This window comes from Mus pahari, chromosome X, assembly GCF_900095145.1.
Source record: "Mus pahari chromosome X, PAHARI_EIJ_v1.1, whole genome shotgun sequence".
NCBI lineage: Eukaryota > Metazoa > Chordata > Mammalia > Rodentia > Muridae > Mus > Mus pahari.
Genome location: NC_034613.1, coordinates 123,367,135 through 123,381,652, shown reverse-complemented (window position 1 = coordinate 123,381,652; position 14,518 = coordinate 123,367,135).

Genomic DNA, 14,518 nt, shown 5'->3' with positions numbered 1-14,518 from the left:
TATATTGACTTAGATTCCTTTGGTATGCACTCAAAAGGGTTATACTTAGATTATATGCTATCCTTTTAATTTTCTGAGTAATACCTATTCTCACTTCCTACTAGCCAATTTGTCTAAATTCCCACAAGCAGTGTATACATTTCATCTTGTTATCAAATAATGTCAAGAAACATGAAAAGATACTTTGTAGTTAGGAAAATATTTTCAAGACATAATACTGATAAGATTCTATTAATCAGATTACATGATAATATCATGAAACTCAACAATAGTACTAATGTCAGACTGAAAAATAAAGAATTTGAAATATATATTTGTTCAAGAAATATACAGAAATAACCAAGAATGATAAAAAATATGTTCAATATTGTATATATACCATGAGATAAATGCAAAACAAACATGATAAGATATTAAATAATGTATGTTTCTGTGCCTATTAAAAGGACTGATAATAAGAGAAAATGGCAGTGTATACTTACATATTTAGGAATATATGGGATGCGTGTGTGTGTGTGTGTGTGTGTATGTACTATGATTAAGGAAAAACAGGTTATAAATGTGAAAGAGGAAGAAGGGATATATGGGAGGATTTGGAGTAAAGAAAGAGAAGAAAGAAATGATTTAATTATATTATAATCTTAAAAAATAAGAGAAAGAAATTTTCAAAATTGAAGAATTGATTTTTGGTATTTTTCTTTATTTTTTTTAAGAAATACATTTTGGAAAGGTTTTTCTCTCCCCCAACTCATCGCTTCAAATAAATTTCCCAAAATTAATAATAAACTATACCATGAGTCATAATTACATTAAAGAAAACGATGGACTGAATTTGTATGATAAACTCTGCTGATTTTAAACCATTCTTACAGTTTTCTAGATATTAAAATGGAGTTACATGATTAGGTATTCCAATTCCTAGATCATTCCAAGAAAATTAAGAACCATATGTTCATTTGAAAAACCTATAAACAAAAATTATAGCAGCACTGTTCATGATAGTCTAAAATAAGAAATACAATACTGATCCCTAAAATGATAGTGAACAAAAGCCGTATCATTAAAAATGTTCCTGTCTAAAAGAAATGCAGGGACAAGAATAGAGAAGAGACTGAGGTACCTCAATGACTGGCCCAAAATAGGATCCAACTCAGGGGGAGGCTCCAATGCCTGACACTAATACTGATGCTATGGCTTCTAGAGGCCCAACAAGTAGCTGAAAGAGTCAGATATAGATGCCTACATCCAATCAATAGACAAAAGCCAGGGATCCCTGTGGTTGAATCAGGGAAAGTCTGGAAGAAGTTAAGGAGGGAACTCTATAGGAATACCAGCAGTCTCAACTGACCTGGACCCCTGAGATCTTTCAGACACTGAGCTACCAGCCAGGCAGCATACACCAGCTGATATGAAGCTCCCAACACATATACAGCAAAGAACTGCCTGATCTTGCCTCAGTGAAAGAAGCACATAGCCCTCAAAAGACTTGAGGCACCAAGGCTTGTGGAGGTCTGTTAGGATGGGGTTGGGGGAACATAGTCTTGGAGACCCGGGAGGAGGTATGTGATTAGGAACAATCAGAGGGTGGACTGGGAGGGGGATAACAACTGGATTGTTAGAAAAAAATATTTCAGAATAATAATTTTAAAAAATCAGAAAGAAGCCAGGCGTGGTAGCACGCAACTTTAATCCCAGCACTTAGGAGGCAGAGGCAGGTAGATTTCTGAGTTCAAGGCCAGCCTGGTCTACAGAGTGAGTTCCAGGTCAGCCAGGGCTACACAGAGAAACCCTGTCTCAAAAAACCAAAAAAAAAAAAAAGTTAGAAAGAAATATATTCCTTATGTGTGCTAAAAATATTGATGACTCCTGAAAACATTATGGTATGTGATAAGATACAAAAATCCATGTATTATATGATTCTATGATAATCAAATTCATAGACATAGAAAGTACATTAATAGTTGGTATCATATAGATTACTAGCACCTAGGAAATCAGTCAAAATGGATTTCTTTTTGAAGTGAAAAAGACAAGTTGATACATGAACTGTAAATAAGTAAAATGATAATCAACCTCTTTAAGAAATATAAGCTAGAGAGCATAAGATAATGTAATAAATAAGTAGGCAGTGTAAAGAAGTAATATACAAAACAGTAAATACAAAAGATTCACTAGCAGTGAGGAAAGGGCGAGTTAAAGTAGAAATGTAGGGGTACTTTAAATCCCTCTAATTGGCAAAGTTCAAATTCAAGTAGCAACCAGATAGTGCTGATGGAAATTTACAGCTTTTTTGCAAGCAATCTACAAACACCTATTGAAATAAAACATTAATCTATTCAAGTCAGCAGCTCCACTTCTTACAGCTAATGCCATAGTGATTAAAAACCACATGCACAAACATGTCTATTTCAGCATTCCTTATGGTGATCAAAATAAAAACAAAAGCCTGAAATGAACTAGAGTGGGCTCTCTATTGAGAAAAGGCTGAATACATTACCATATATCCACTTAATAGAATTTTGTCTAACAATTAGCATTAATATACCACCCTTATCTAAGATGAATAGAGATGTTTCACAATGGTATTTTTGGTTTATAAAAGCATGATGCAAAAATTACATAATAACAGATCCATGTTATAAATGAAGAAAAAAAATGCTCCAGTGCCTACCTGAATATTTACATGAGCCTAAGAAAATATGTAGCATTAAAAGTGAACATGAGTTATTGTGAGCTATCTGATTGGAGAAAAAGAGGAGTACAAAGCAAAAATAAATGAAAATGAAAAAAGAAACGTATATGCAGATTATATTCATGTCTACATAAATTAGATATTTATATATGACACTTGAGATAATATTAATATTTTATAAATTTATAATAGGGATGGAGTGAGAATGTGAATTTAGATGTGCTTTTTGTAAGTTGGAAAAGTCATATTAATAATAAACATAATTATACAAGATTAGAGTGTATAGTATCAGGGAATCAAAATATATATGTAACAATTATAAGACAGTTCCTTTAATATGAAATTGAAAACAGCCTGACTTTAGGCAAATCATTAATTGAAATACCTCTACTTTTCTTTGGCATATAACACTGAAACTGTGTGGGGAATCAATCATTTTGATGGACACAATAAGAAAGTTCTAACAGGTCTTATCTTTCTAGTGAATTTAAAGCTTATGTAGTCATTCCAAATGTGAAAAAACTTAGTTACAGAAACTTGTACTATTGGTTATCAGAAATATTAACATAATTACTACAAAGTTTTCCCTTTTTTCTTGACATAATATTCTTATTAATTATTTGGGAATTTCACACAATGCACCCTGATCACACTCTCCCTCATTTCCAGGTCCACCATTTCACCTGTGTGCCTGCCCCCATCAAACAAAAAGAAAAAAAAATACCAAGTCCAACTTGTGTTGCCCATATACTCACAGGAGCATGGTCAACTCTCAGTGGCCAGCCTCTTAAAGACAACTGAGTTCTTCTCTACCCCCAATACCTGCATACAAAAAAAAAAAAAAAAGAAAAGAAAAGAAAAGAAAAGAAACAGCAGATAGCTATTGAAGAGAGTTTTATAAACTGTGATAAAGATGGCATAGTGTAGCTCCTCACTTTTTAATATTTTAATTTTAAATGAGCTTAGAAATCAACAGGTTTACAATGCAACTTCTTCATACATACTTCCTATTGACTATTTTTCTTGTTTACTTCCTCCTTGGAAAGGATTTGGAGTTTTACAGGTTCTTTTATTTCAAATTGTTCAACAGTCTTCCAAAGTACTGCATATGACCATAAATATTAAGTGGTAGAAGATATTTATAATCTATTTTGAAAGAAAACACATAGATGGATGACAAAGTTATTGCTAAATTAATGATGTGCTTTTTGACCATGGAGTATTTAATTTACTAAAATCAGATTTGAAATGTTCAATTCCTTTAAAAGTTTATAAGGGAATAGAGAGGTGTGAGATTTACACACAAAAGAGCTGAGTCTGATCTCAACTCTACAAGTTACTGTCCATTAACTGATGAAAGTTGGGACAGGAACTCAAGGCAGAACCCTGGAGGCCGGAAAGTAACCAGAGACCAGGGAAGAGTGATGCTTACTGACTTACTCACATGGTTTAGTCAATCTTCTTCCTTTCATGATCTAGGCCCACCTACTCAGTTATGACACCACCCCAAAAAAGGTGAGCTCTTGCATATTCATCATTAATCAAAATAATGTGTCCATAGACTTGTCTAAAGTCTCCTCTGATGGAGGCAGTGCTCAGTTGAGGTTCCTCCTTCTCAGGTGTGCCAAGTTAACAACCAAGATCAGCCATCGTACTTATCATTGGTCCTGAATGTAGAAAGCCATCTAGATTAGAAAACTTTATTTTCCGAGGGCATACTTCAAGGCAAGCACTAGCACACACACACACACACACACACACACACACAGAGAGAGAGAGAGAGAGAGAGAGAGAGAGAGAGAGAGAGAGAGAGAGAGAGAGAGAGAGAGAGAGAGAGAGAGAGGGGGGGGGGGAGGAAAGAGGAGAGAGAGCAAGAAACAACTGATTTTAACACTTTCGACATTGATTTTAACATCATGGACTTTGGAGAGGATGATAGGTCCCTACCCTCTACTAATGAACTATTCTATTGACTACTGATAATTTCTAGGAGTTGGAGTATAACTGTCCTTAGTTGGATACCAACTGATGAGCCCACTCAGGTTTCAAAGGGTAGTTCCAGAGCCATGGTCACACAAATGGCACTTATTAAGCTCAGCAAGTCAATATACATATATATATGAATTTGAAAAACAGACTTGTTGGGGACTGAGAGGAGATAGTCAGGAGTGATAAGTATGTGGAAGGCGAGTAGAGAAGCAAGCAGTTAATGTACTAGAGAAGTATATGAGAACTTACATCTCTATCCAGAAGTATGAAGCAAAGAGAGTTAAGTGGCAATGGTATGAACTTTGAAAACCTCAAGGCTCAGCCCAGATCCTCTTTTCCTCCAACAAGGCTGCGCCTTTTAATTCTTTCCAAACAGTTCTACTGGCTGATGATCAAGTTCCAACCACAGGAGCCTTTGGAGGCCATTCTCATCCAAACCACAACAGTTAGTTTTAGTCTATATTACTGACCTTGAAAGAAGCAAGAAGACTTTGGAGCATACTTTTCTATTACCTTTTTCTTTCATCTTTAGCTCTCAGGGTTGATTATAGATATGTTAAGTTCACACAGTTCCCTATTTAAAGGCTGTTGTGGAGCCTGGCTGTCAGTAATCAATAAATCAGGGCACAAAAGTTTCTGGGAAAAAAGTGGTCTCTTTTATAGATGTTAAAATCCAAGCTTTTAATAAAGAGTAATTAAAGCAATGGTTTCTGAATCGGATGGGAGTTGAGATCCTATCAGCTATAATAATCCCACAAAATAAGTTAAGGCTGTCCTTTAGAGATGCAGGTAAATCCCATGGAGCCTAATTAAACCCTGGAGTACAGACACTGCAGAGAGTGAAGACTCCTAATAAAAGCTATTTGACATTATTATTGCTAGTAAGAGTAGAACTTAAACTAACCTTTGTAAAAGATTTCTTTATTTAGTGTGTGTGTGTGTGTGTGTGTGTGTGTGTGTGTGTGTGTATTATTGTATGGCATATGTGTTCAATGATCCTTGCAGATACCATAGGAAGGCATCATTCCCTAGAGATGGAGTTACTGATGGTGTACTGGCTAGTTTTGTGTCAACTTGTCACAGCTGGAGTTATCACAGAGAAAGGAGCTTTAGTTGGGGAAATGCCTCCATGAGATCCAGCTGTAAGACATTTTCTCAATTAGTGATCAAGGGGGAGAGGCCCCTTGTGGGTGGGACCATCCCTGGGCTGGTAGTCTTGGGTTCCATAAGAGAACAGGCTGAACAAGCCAGGGGAAGCAAGCCAGTAAAGAACATCCCTCCATGGCTTCTGCATCAGCTCCTGCTTTCTGACCTGTTTGAGTTCCAGTCCTGCATCCTTTGGTGATGAACAGCAGTATGGAAATGTAAGCCAAATAAACCCTTTCCTCCCCAACTTGCTTCTTGGTCATGCTGTTTGTGCAGGAATAGAAACCCTGACTAAGACAGATGGGTACTCAGAACTGAAATCAGTTCCTCTAGAAGGGAAGCAAAAGTTTTTAACTGTTGAGCAATCTTCCCAGCCCATACATGTAATTTTTTCAGTCATCATGATGATGATTAAGGCCGGTCATGGTAGCACAGAGGTGTAATCCTCAAGACATTGAGGTAGGAGAATCATTGCAAGATTGAAGCAATTTTGGTATCCATAAAGAGCTGTAGGCAAGCAAAGGCTACATTTCGAGATCCTTCAAATGGCAAAATAAAATAAAGGCACAATTAATTTGTATATAGGTAATATACTCCACCTGGGAAAATAAATTCACTTAACAAACATTGAGAGCGTAGTAAGTTATTAATGTTTTGGAATCCATAAATATAATTGGAACATTCTACAAATCTGATGGTGGTAAGTACAGTGTAGAAGTTAAAGAGACAGAAGATAGGAAGCAAAAGTATTGTTTTTATATGGGGGCATATGGTTAAAGAAGGTCATATTGATAAAGCAACACTTGTATTAAGGGTAGAAATGTTCTAGATAAACATAAAGGCAAGTTACAAGCTTTTGGGGTTTAGGATTGGGAACGACATACAAGTTATCCTACGTAGAGCAGAAAGCAACTCCAGAGCTAGAAGAAAAATGAAGCACAAGTTAAAATAGTTTTTATAAATGAAGGCTGTCTGAAGAGGTTTGGGTGGCAATTCTTTGCTTGATACACACAACTTCTCTAATAATTATTTCCAAAAGAAATGTTTTCTGTAATTGCCATTGGCACCGCTGGACAGTGGAAGCAGATGCAGGTGCTACTGACCTCTATATGCTTCCTATTCTGTAAGGGAAGCACCATGTACCAATGAAATTACCTACCACTGATATAAATCAGAAGGAATCACCCAGAAGATCATGAGCTCTGGAGATACACAGACCTCTAAATACGTACTCCATGTGAGACTTTTTAACTTCTACATCTCAATATCTGCCTCTATGAGGTAGTTATCAAAGTGGTTTTCTCATAGAGCTGAGATGATATTAAATGGTAAATGTAAAATATTGGGCATCATGTCTGATACATGCTTGATAGATAGGAGTTCCTCCTTATTCTTAGCACATGCTTTTCCTGATACTTGAAAATGGACATGTACTTAACTGGAGCCATTAGATTTGTTTCATAGGACAAGCCCTCAAGGATAAGGGATCATTAAGTAGCTAACACTAAAATACTCAAGGAATATGGAAAGCAAACTGGGTGAGGAGAAAGTGGTTCTTCTTTAACATCTATCTATTCATTTGACATCAAGAACGAAGCATGAACATCAACATGAAAGAGAAAACACTTTGCATGGTATTGATGGTTACATGATTATGCTCAGAGTCTCATACACACTAAGGAAAAACTGTACCATGGAGCTTCACAGCCAGCTTCTATCACCTGATTTCAAAAAAGCAACTGTAAGGCTTATGGTAAGGCTTAAGTAGAAGGCAAAGAATAAGTATTAGTCCCATTTCCCTCAGCAATAGTATCAATGAAGTCATTGGTAAGTAGTTATGTTCTTGGGGATGTTCAGGAATTATTTGGCTATGCCACATCAACTAAGTTTGAATTACATGAATTTACTGATATTTTATTGCTTTTTAGCAGAAAAAAAAAACCCTATGATTTCACGTGATCCCACTGAAAACACCATTGTTCAAATTGTAAATTGTTAGAGTTTGGGTTTTGTTGTTTGCTTATTTTTCTCCTGTAAGGAGTGAATCAGGGAAGGCTTAGAAATTACTTGTCCCCTCTTTCACAGAAGAGGGGCATAAGTAGCTTTGATTTGGAAAAAAAATCAGTACTATGTAATTGTCAGACTATAATATCATATTATTAGTCTCTTCTGCATTTCATATTTATGGTGTCATGTGGCTAAGTGTAAGCTTGTCTTTTAATCTTCTCCTTGTTCTGATTGGAGCCAGGAAATTTTGATAGGCCTGTAATTTAGGCAAAATGCCGTGCAGAGACTAAAGAACAGCAGGGACAAATTGGCATCATTCTGATCACATGCTAGAGAAAAAGTGTCAAAAGGCAGTTTACTTTTGTCTGCTTGGGAAAGAAATGGGGAAGGGTATGTTAACTGTTGATGAAATGTGAATTGCTACAACTAAAAAAGAACTGCAGGCTGTTTGTTTGTTAAAGTGGAAGCTGACACAGAAGACGAATCACATCTTTGAATCATAGAGAATGAAGGTTTCTTCCAGAGTCCTTAGGGAAAAAAAAACTAATCTAATACTGGTTTATAGATGACAAAATAGAAGTCCTAATATCACACAACTAAATAACTACATATCCGCAAAATGATACATGTCTAACCTCGAGTGTAGACTGAGTTCTATTAGTGAAGCCAAATACAATGAGGGAAACTGAACACACTAGAGTAATTTTTGCAGTGCAGGCAATGGAACTCAGGGCCTTGTCTGTGTGCTGCAAGCACTCTACCACTGAGATACAGCTTCAGCCCTTCATTCTTGTGCCTTGATACATCAATTGTGTTATGCATTTGTTAGTTAAAATAAGTACGAGCCAGCTGGATGTTTGGGCACATGCCTTCAGTTCCAGTACTCAAGAGGCAGAGACTGGAAGTATGGAATGGGGAACAGTGGACCAGGAGGGGGATAAAATCCAGAGTGTAAAAAAATAAAATAAAATAAATAGAAATTGAATAATGCCAAGGATTGAAAAAATAGAGACAAACATTGTGTGGCTGATGGGGATAAAATCAGGTCTAGCTATTCCAGAAAGCAACCTGGCATGACATAATTTTATAAGAATAAAATCTATCTTATGTCCCATAAAATCTCTTCCTATTGTATATTCTGAAGAGATATATACTTGCTTCTGTATGGAGTATATATAAGTAAATTCCCTGCATCTCTGCCTGGGGTTGGTTACTATCTAGATTTTTCATCCTCAAAAAGTGGATGGGTAAAATTCAATGTACTATGCAATATAGTATTTCACAGTAGCATGAAGATCTTGCATATACAGTATTAGGAAGAAAAAACCAAAAATCTTCTAAAGACCATTTCCATACATTAAAAAATGCAGGCATATAAGGGAAAGCGGTTTTGAATAACTGCCTCTAATAATAATTAAAAAAATACCCCAAACTATGGCTGCTCATGCTAGAGAAAATGAGAAAGGAGGAGTGGGTCACAGGGGGATACAATTAAAATAAAATAAAGAGACGGAAAGTCAGAGTCACAAGAAGTCTTAGAAGAAAAACAATAGATTTCAAATAAATGTCCTGAGGTTTGCTGCTTTCTTGGACCATTTTATCAGTCTTGTGAGCATGAAGAACAGAGAGCAGAAGCAGGAAAGTTGTTTGCTCTCCCAGTTGTTAGCACCTCAGCTGCTTTGGAAGAATGTGAGAGCCTGTGAACCACTTGGACACCTTCCCTAACATCTTCTTTAATGGGATGTCTAAACCAAATGAGCAAGCATATTGGAGGTTCCGGCTCCTTGCCAATAGCTCTTAGACAGAGAATTCTACTCTCTCCTAAACCCTCATGATTTCAAGAGTGGTCATTCCTCCGCAGGATGTGTCTTACCCAAAAGCCTTGGTGGAAAGTTTCCTGTAAGGGACACACTACCCTGTAACTCCCATTCTCTCTATGTACAAAGAAAGTTCATGTGTGTTTTATACTTTGCCAATTTTCTGATACAAAAGAATGCTGTTGAAGCTGAACTACACCATGGGGCCTGAAACTAGACATCTGAGGATACCTTAGGAAGACAGAGCAGACAGTACCTCCTATACTTCAAGATCACTCCAAGAAGCTTGGGCAGAGATCTAGCACACATGGAAGAGCAGAATACATTGAAAAGGCCTAAAAATATATAGGAGAGTGAGAAAGATATACAACTAGTAGGATAGGTTCCTTGGATAATTTCAACATGCATCTGTTAGGGAAGAGATGTGGAATTTGTGTCAAGTTGTCAGCTGAACATATCATTTTTCTATGCAGAAGCTGTCCAATTACTACATGTAACAAAATTTCCAACAGCCTTTTCCTATCAGTTTTCCAGAAAGTAACAAACAAACAAACAAACAAACAAGCAATAACAGCTCATAAGTCCTAAATTTAGGCTTTATGCTATATTTATGTTATATTTCTTCAGCATTCTTGCATCATTTATATTCATTTGGGATTGTTTGAAAAATTTGGGATAGTTACTATTTCATAGTATTTTTTTTCCTTCACTTGCAGCAAAGGGAGATGAAAAAAAAAGCCCCTGTTACCCCCAAGCAAATGTTTCCTGTCAGTAGTATCGAAGTGTTTGGAAATTGTACTTAACTCCACAAAAGTCACACCATAACTTTTTTTTAAATCAGTATTTTTCTATTGTTTTTAACATTCATGCATGCATGCGCATGCACAGCCCCATCAAGTATAATGTACTTGAGTGGAAAGAAGATTTAAATGTCAATCAGACACAGGTTTCCTAGACTTCTCTATGTGAAGCATTACTAAGTTAATCTAATCTTCATTCCTGACTTTCTTTCTTTGGATCAGCTAGTGTTACCTGGGTAGTTGGCATCAGCATGACTGCAGATTACAATACAAACCTGTGCACTGATGACAGTAAAGCTTTCCCTGAGTATTGTTCTGTGAGTTAGGCACTGTGTAAACAAACTATTAGAGCAGTCTCAGCTTTGATACAGTAAGTATATGGTTGCATACATGGGAGGTATTTAAACTTTGTTAACTTGCTTTTTGTAATTCTTCTGTCCTCTAAGTATCATTCCAGGAAAGTTCAATTATTTATCATCTTTATTACTTTCTTGTAAGTACCAAGTTTATGACTTTGTTATCTGACACTCGCTCATTTGTATGGACCCTAATCACCCCTTCTCTTCATCCACAATTGCCAAAGGTGTATCCTATGAAAGCCCTGGAACTATGGGCTTTTTAAATAATAGCCTAACATTTATCCTTTCAGCTAAGGAGAGAGAGAGAGAGAGAGAGAGAGAGAGAGAGAGAGAGAGAGAGAGAGAGAGAGTTTCATCCCAATAATATATTATCTCTGTGATTAACTATAACTTCATCCCTTGACAGCTGAGGGACACCAGGCAAGAGACTTCATTTCTGTAGTTCCCAGTTTCCTTGTGTACAGGGAGGAAATAGGGGCATTCATCTCCCAGGATGATGCTTTGACAATAAAATAAAATCAAGCATGGGCCATGAAGCATCATATCAGAGAGTTTTAATGGTTTCAGTAATAACAGCCCATCATATTGTCTCCTACAACCACCACAGGTTTAGGTATCTGGACTTGAGAAAATTTTATACTAAAGTATACCATGGAACTATACCTTTCTTAGAAGGCATAGATAGCCTCCAATTAGAATAATCTTCAGATCAGTATTATATCTGAATTGCTAAACTTCTAACCCAAAGAGAATTTAAAATGGTATTCTTGTTTGAGTTCCTATCCTGCCTTGCATCTGTATTGGACTATGATGTGAAGTTATAAGCCTAATAAACCCTTTCCTCCCTAAGTTGCTTTGGTCATGGCATTTCATCACTGGACTCTTAACTGTAATTATGATAGCATATCATTCCCCCTCCCTTCCCTTCCTCCAAACTCTTCATGGACCTATCATGTTTTCTTTCAAATTCATGACCTCTTTTTTTTTTCCCTAACTGTTTGGTGTTAGATAACTGGCAACTAAGCAAAGTAGAAACCAGGAGAAACAAAGAAGTGAAGTGAAGATTTCTAACTGCTACTCAACTTGGTTGTACATGTGAATGGTATTTCTTTGAGCCAAATAGGAAGACACTGGGTTTTATTCAAATTACATAGCAAGACCTCTTATATCAGCTAAGACTATTTTAGAAATTTACTCTCTTATTCCTTGAAGAAATGAAAAGTGTTTTAAATGCAAAGTCTTTCCAAATTTGTCCTAGGCATCCTGAGGTACTTTCTCCAAACTATATTAATTTCTTCTATAGTTGAGAGTCAAGCTCTGTTCCTTATTAGGAAGAATCTGTATGACTTCCAATCTGAATCTTAGATTATTAATGGCACACTGTCATTTATCTGTTAGTTCTTATAATAACTCTTATACATGGGAATTATCGTCTTCGTTTTATAGGTCAGGAAACAGATCCAGAAGAATGAAGTGACTTTTCCAAGGTCACACAGTAGAGATACAATTCAACCCCGAATCTATTCAAGGGTGTTTGTTACTTTCGAATATTGCTCACTACTTCTTGGAAGAGAGTCTAATGTGCTAGATGTGCTGGCTAGTTTTATGTCAACTTGACACAAGCTAGAGTCATCAAAGAGGAGGAAGCCTCAATTGAGAAGATACCTCCATAAGATCAGGCTGTAAGCAAGCCTGTCAGGCATTTTCTTAATTAGTGACCCATAGGAGAGTCCAGCCTATTGTGGACAGTGCCACCTTTGGGATGGTTGTCATTGTTCTATAAGGAAGAAGACTGACATGTGAGTCAGGGAAGCAAGCAGGCTAACTTCAGCTCTGCACCACACCCTCCTCCTCTCCAAATCCAACCTCCTAGTCTCCTTCCCAGTTTTGTATCAGACAGCCTGCTTCAGACTCCTCCTCGCTGCTCCCTATCCCCTGAGGTTCATGCCATTCTTCTCATCCTAACTTACTCCATAGTCATTCCATTGTCCCATCCCCCACTTTTAACAGGTATCCCCTGGGAGCCCACAAGCCAAACCTGCCAGAGAAGAAGCAAGTATCCCAGAGAAGCAGGTGGGCAAGTTTCAGGTCTTCACTCTCCCTCCTCTCTCTCCTCTCCTCCAAATCTACTCCCCATGTCTCGTCCCTAGCCCCATGGCAGACCTGTTGTGGCCTCTCCTCACTTTCTCCCCCAATTCCCAGGAGACTAAACAGAGCCTAATAAAACACCCGGATTTCTTCTGGTCTGTGGAGTCCCTCAGCCCCCACAATCATCTCCAGTTCTAATTGAAAGCCCTCAATACCTAGAAAAGCATTTTACTGGGAACTCCCAGTCTCCACACCTAGCAGGATCGCAGGAAAATCAAATCCTAGCAAACAACACACAGCTACCACACTCTCCTAAGAACCAGAGAGGGCAACGGAAACCAAGGAACAAAAGATCCACCCAACAAAGACAAGACCAAATGTCAGCACCTAAAATTATACAATCTTCCTAAATCCAGATGCCTAGATACTAGTGTAAAAACTGCAATCAGGAACAGTCAGGAAAGCAAATATTTTTACTAGAGCCCAGCAACCCTACCACAGCAGGCCATTGTGTGCAACATAACGGAAGCACAAAACAGAGATTGGAAATAGCCTTTATGAATATGATGCAGGTTCTTACAAAGGCAATAAAAATCACTTAAAGAAATTAATGAAAACACAATTAAAAGAAATGAACAAAACACTTCATGACATAAAAGTGGAAGTCAAATCAATAAAGAAAACACAACCTGAGGGAATTGTGGAAATAAAACTTTTAAACACTCAAAGAGGAACCTCGGAAGCAAACCTCGACAGAATGCAAAAGATGGAAGAGAGCCTTTCAGGCATTGAGACGCAATAGACGAAGTGGATACCTTAGTTAAAGAAAATGGTAATCTAAAAACATAAAAATCCAGGCACAACACATTTAGAAAATCTAGGACACTATGTAAAGACCATATCTAAGAGTTATATGAATACAGGAAAGAGAAGAAACCCATGCAAAGGCACAGAAAATATTTTCAAAAAAATCATGGATGAAAATCCTTTCTGCCCTAAAGAAATGCACAAGAAGCATACAGAACACCAAATAGACTGGACCAAAAACTATATTCCCCACAGCAATAATAATCAAAATGTTACTTGTATACAACGAGTGAATATTAAAAGCTGCAATGGAAAAAACACTAAATAATATGTAAAGACAGACCTATTAGAATAACATCTGATTTCTCAGTGGAGACTGAAAAAGCCAGAAGGGCCTGAACAGATGTTCTACAAACTCTGTGATGACAGATGCCAGCCCAGACTATTGTACTCAGCAAAACTTTTAATCACAGTAGATGGAGAAAATAAAATATCCCAGGTTAAAACTTAATTGAAGCAGTATCTATCTACAAATATGCTAGGTCCCAAAGAAACAGAGGACAAATGGTTAAACTGTGGTACCTATTAGCATACCAAAGCACAAATTGGCCTGCCGGCTCACTCAGTACCTGTGCCTTCTCACTTAGCCCTCTACCCTAAACCTTTCCAGCCCAGAGGCTTTGATCTTTAATTCCCTCCCTGCAGCTTCTCTTTCCTAGATAACCTTGCCATTTGGTCATGCATTCTTTTGGCTATCTCTCTCAATCTCTCTCTCTCTCTCTCTCTCTCTCTCTCTCTCTCTCTCTCTCTCTC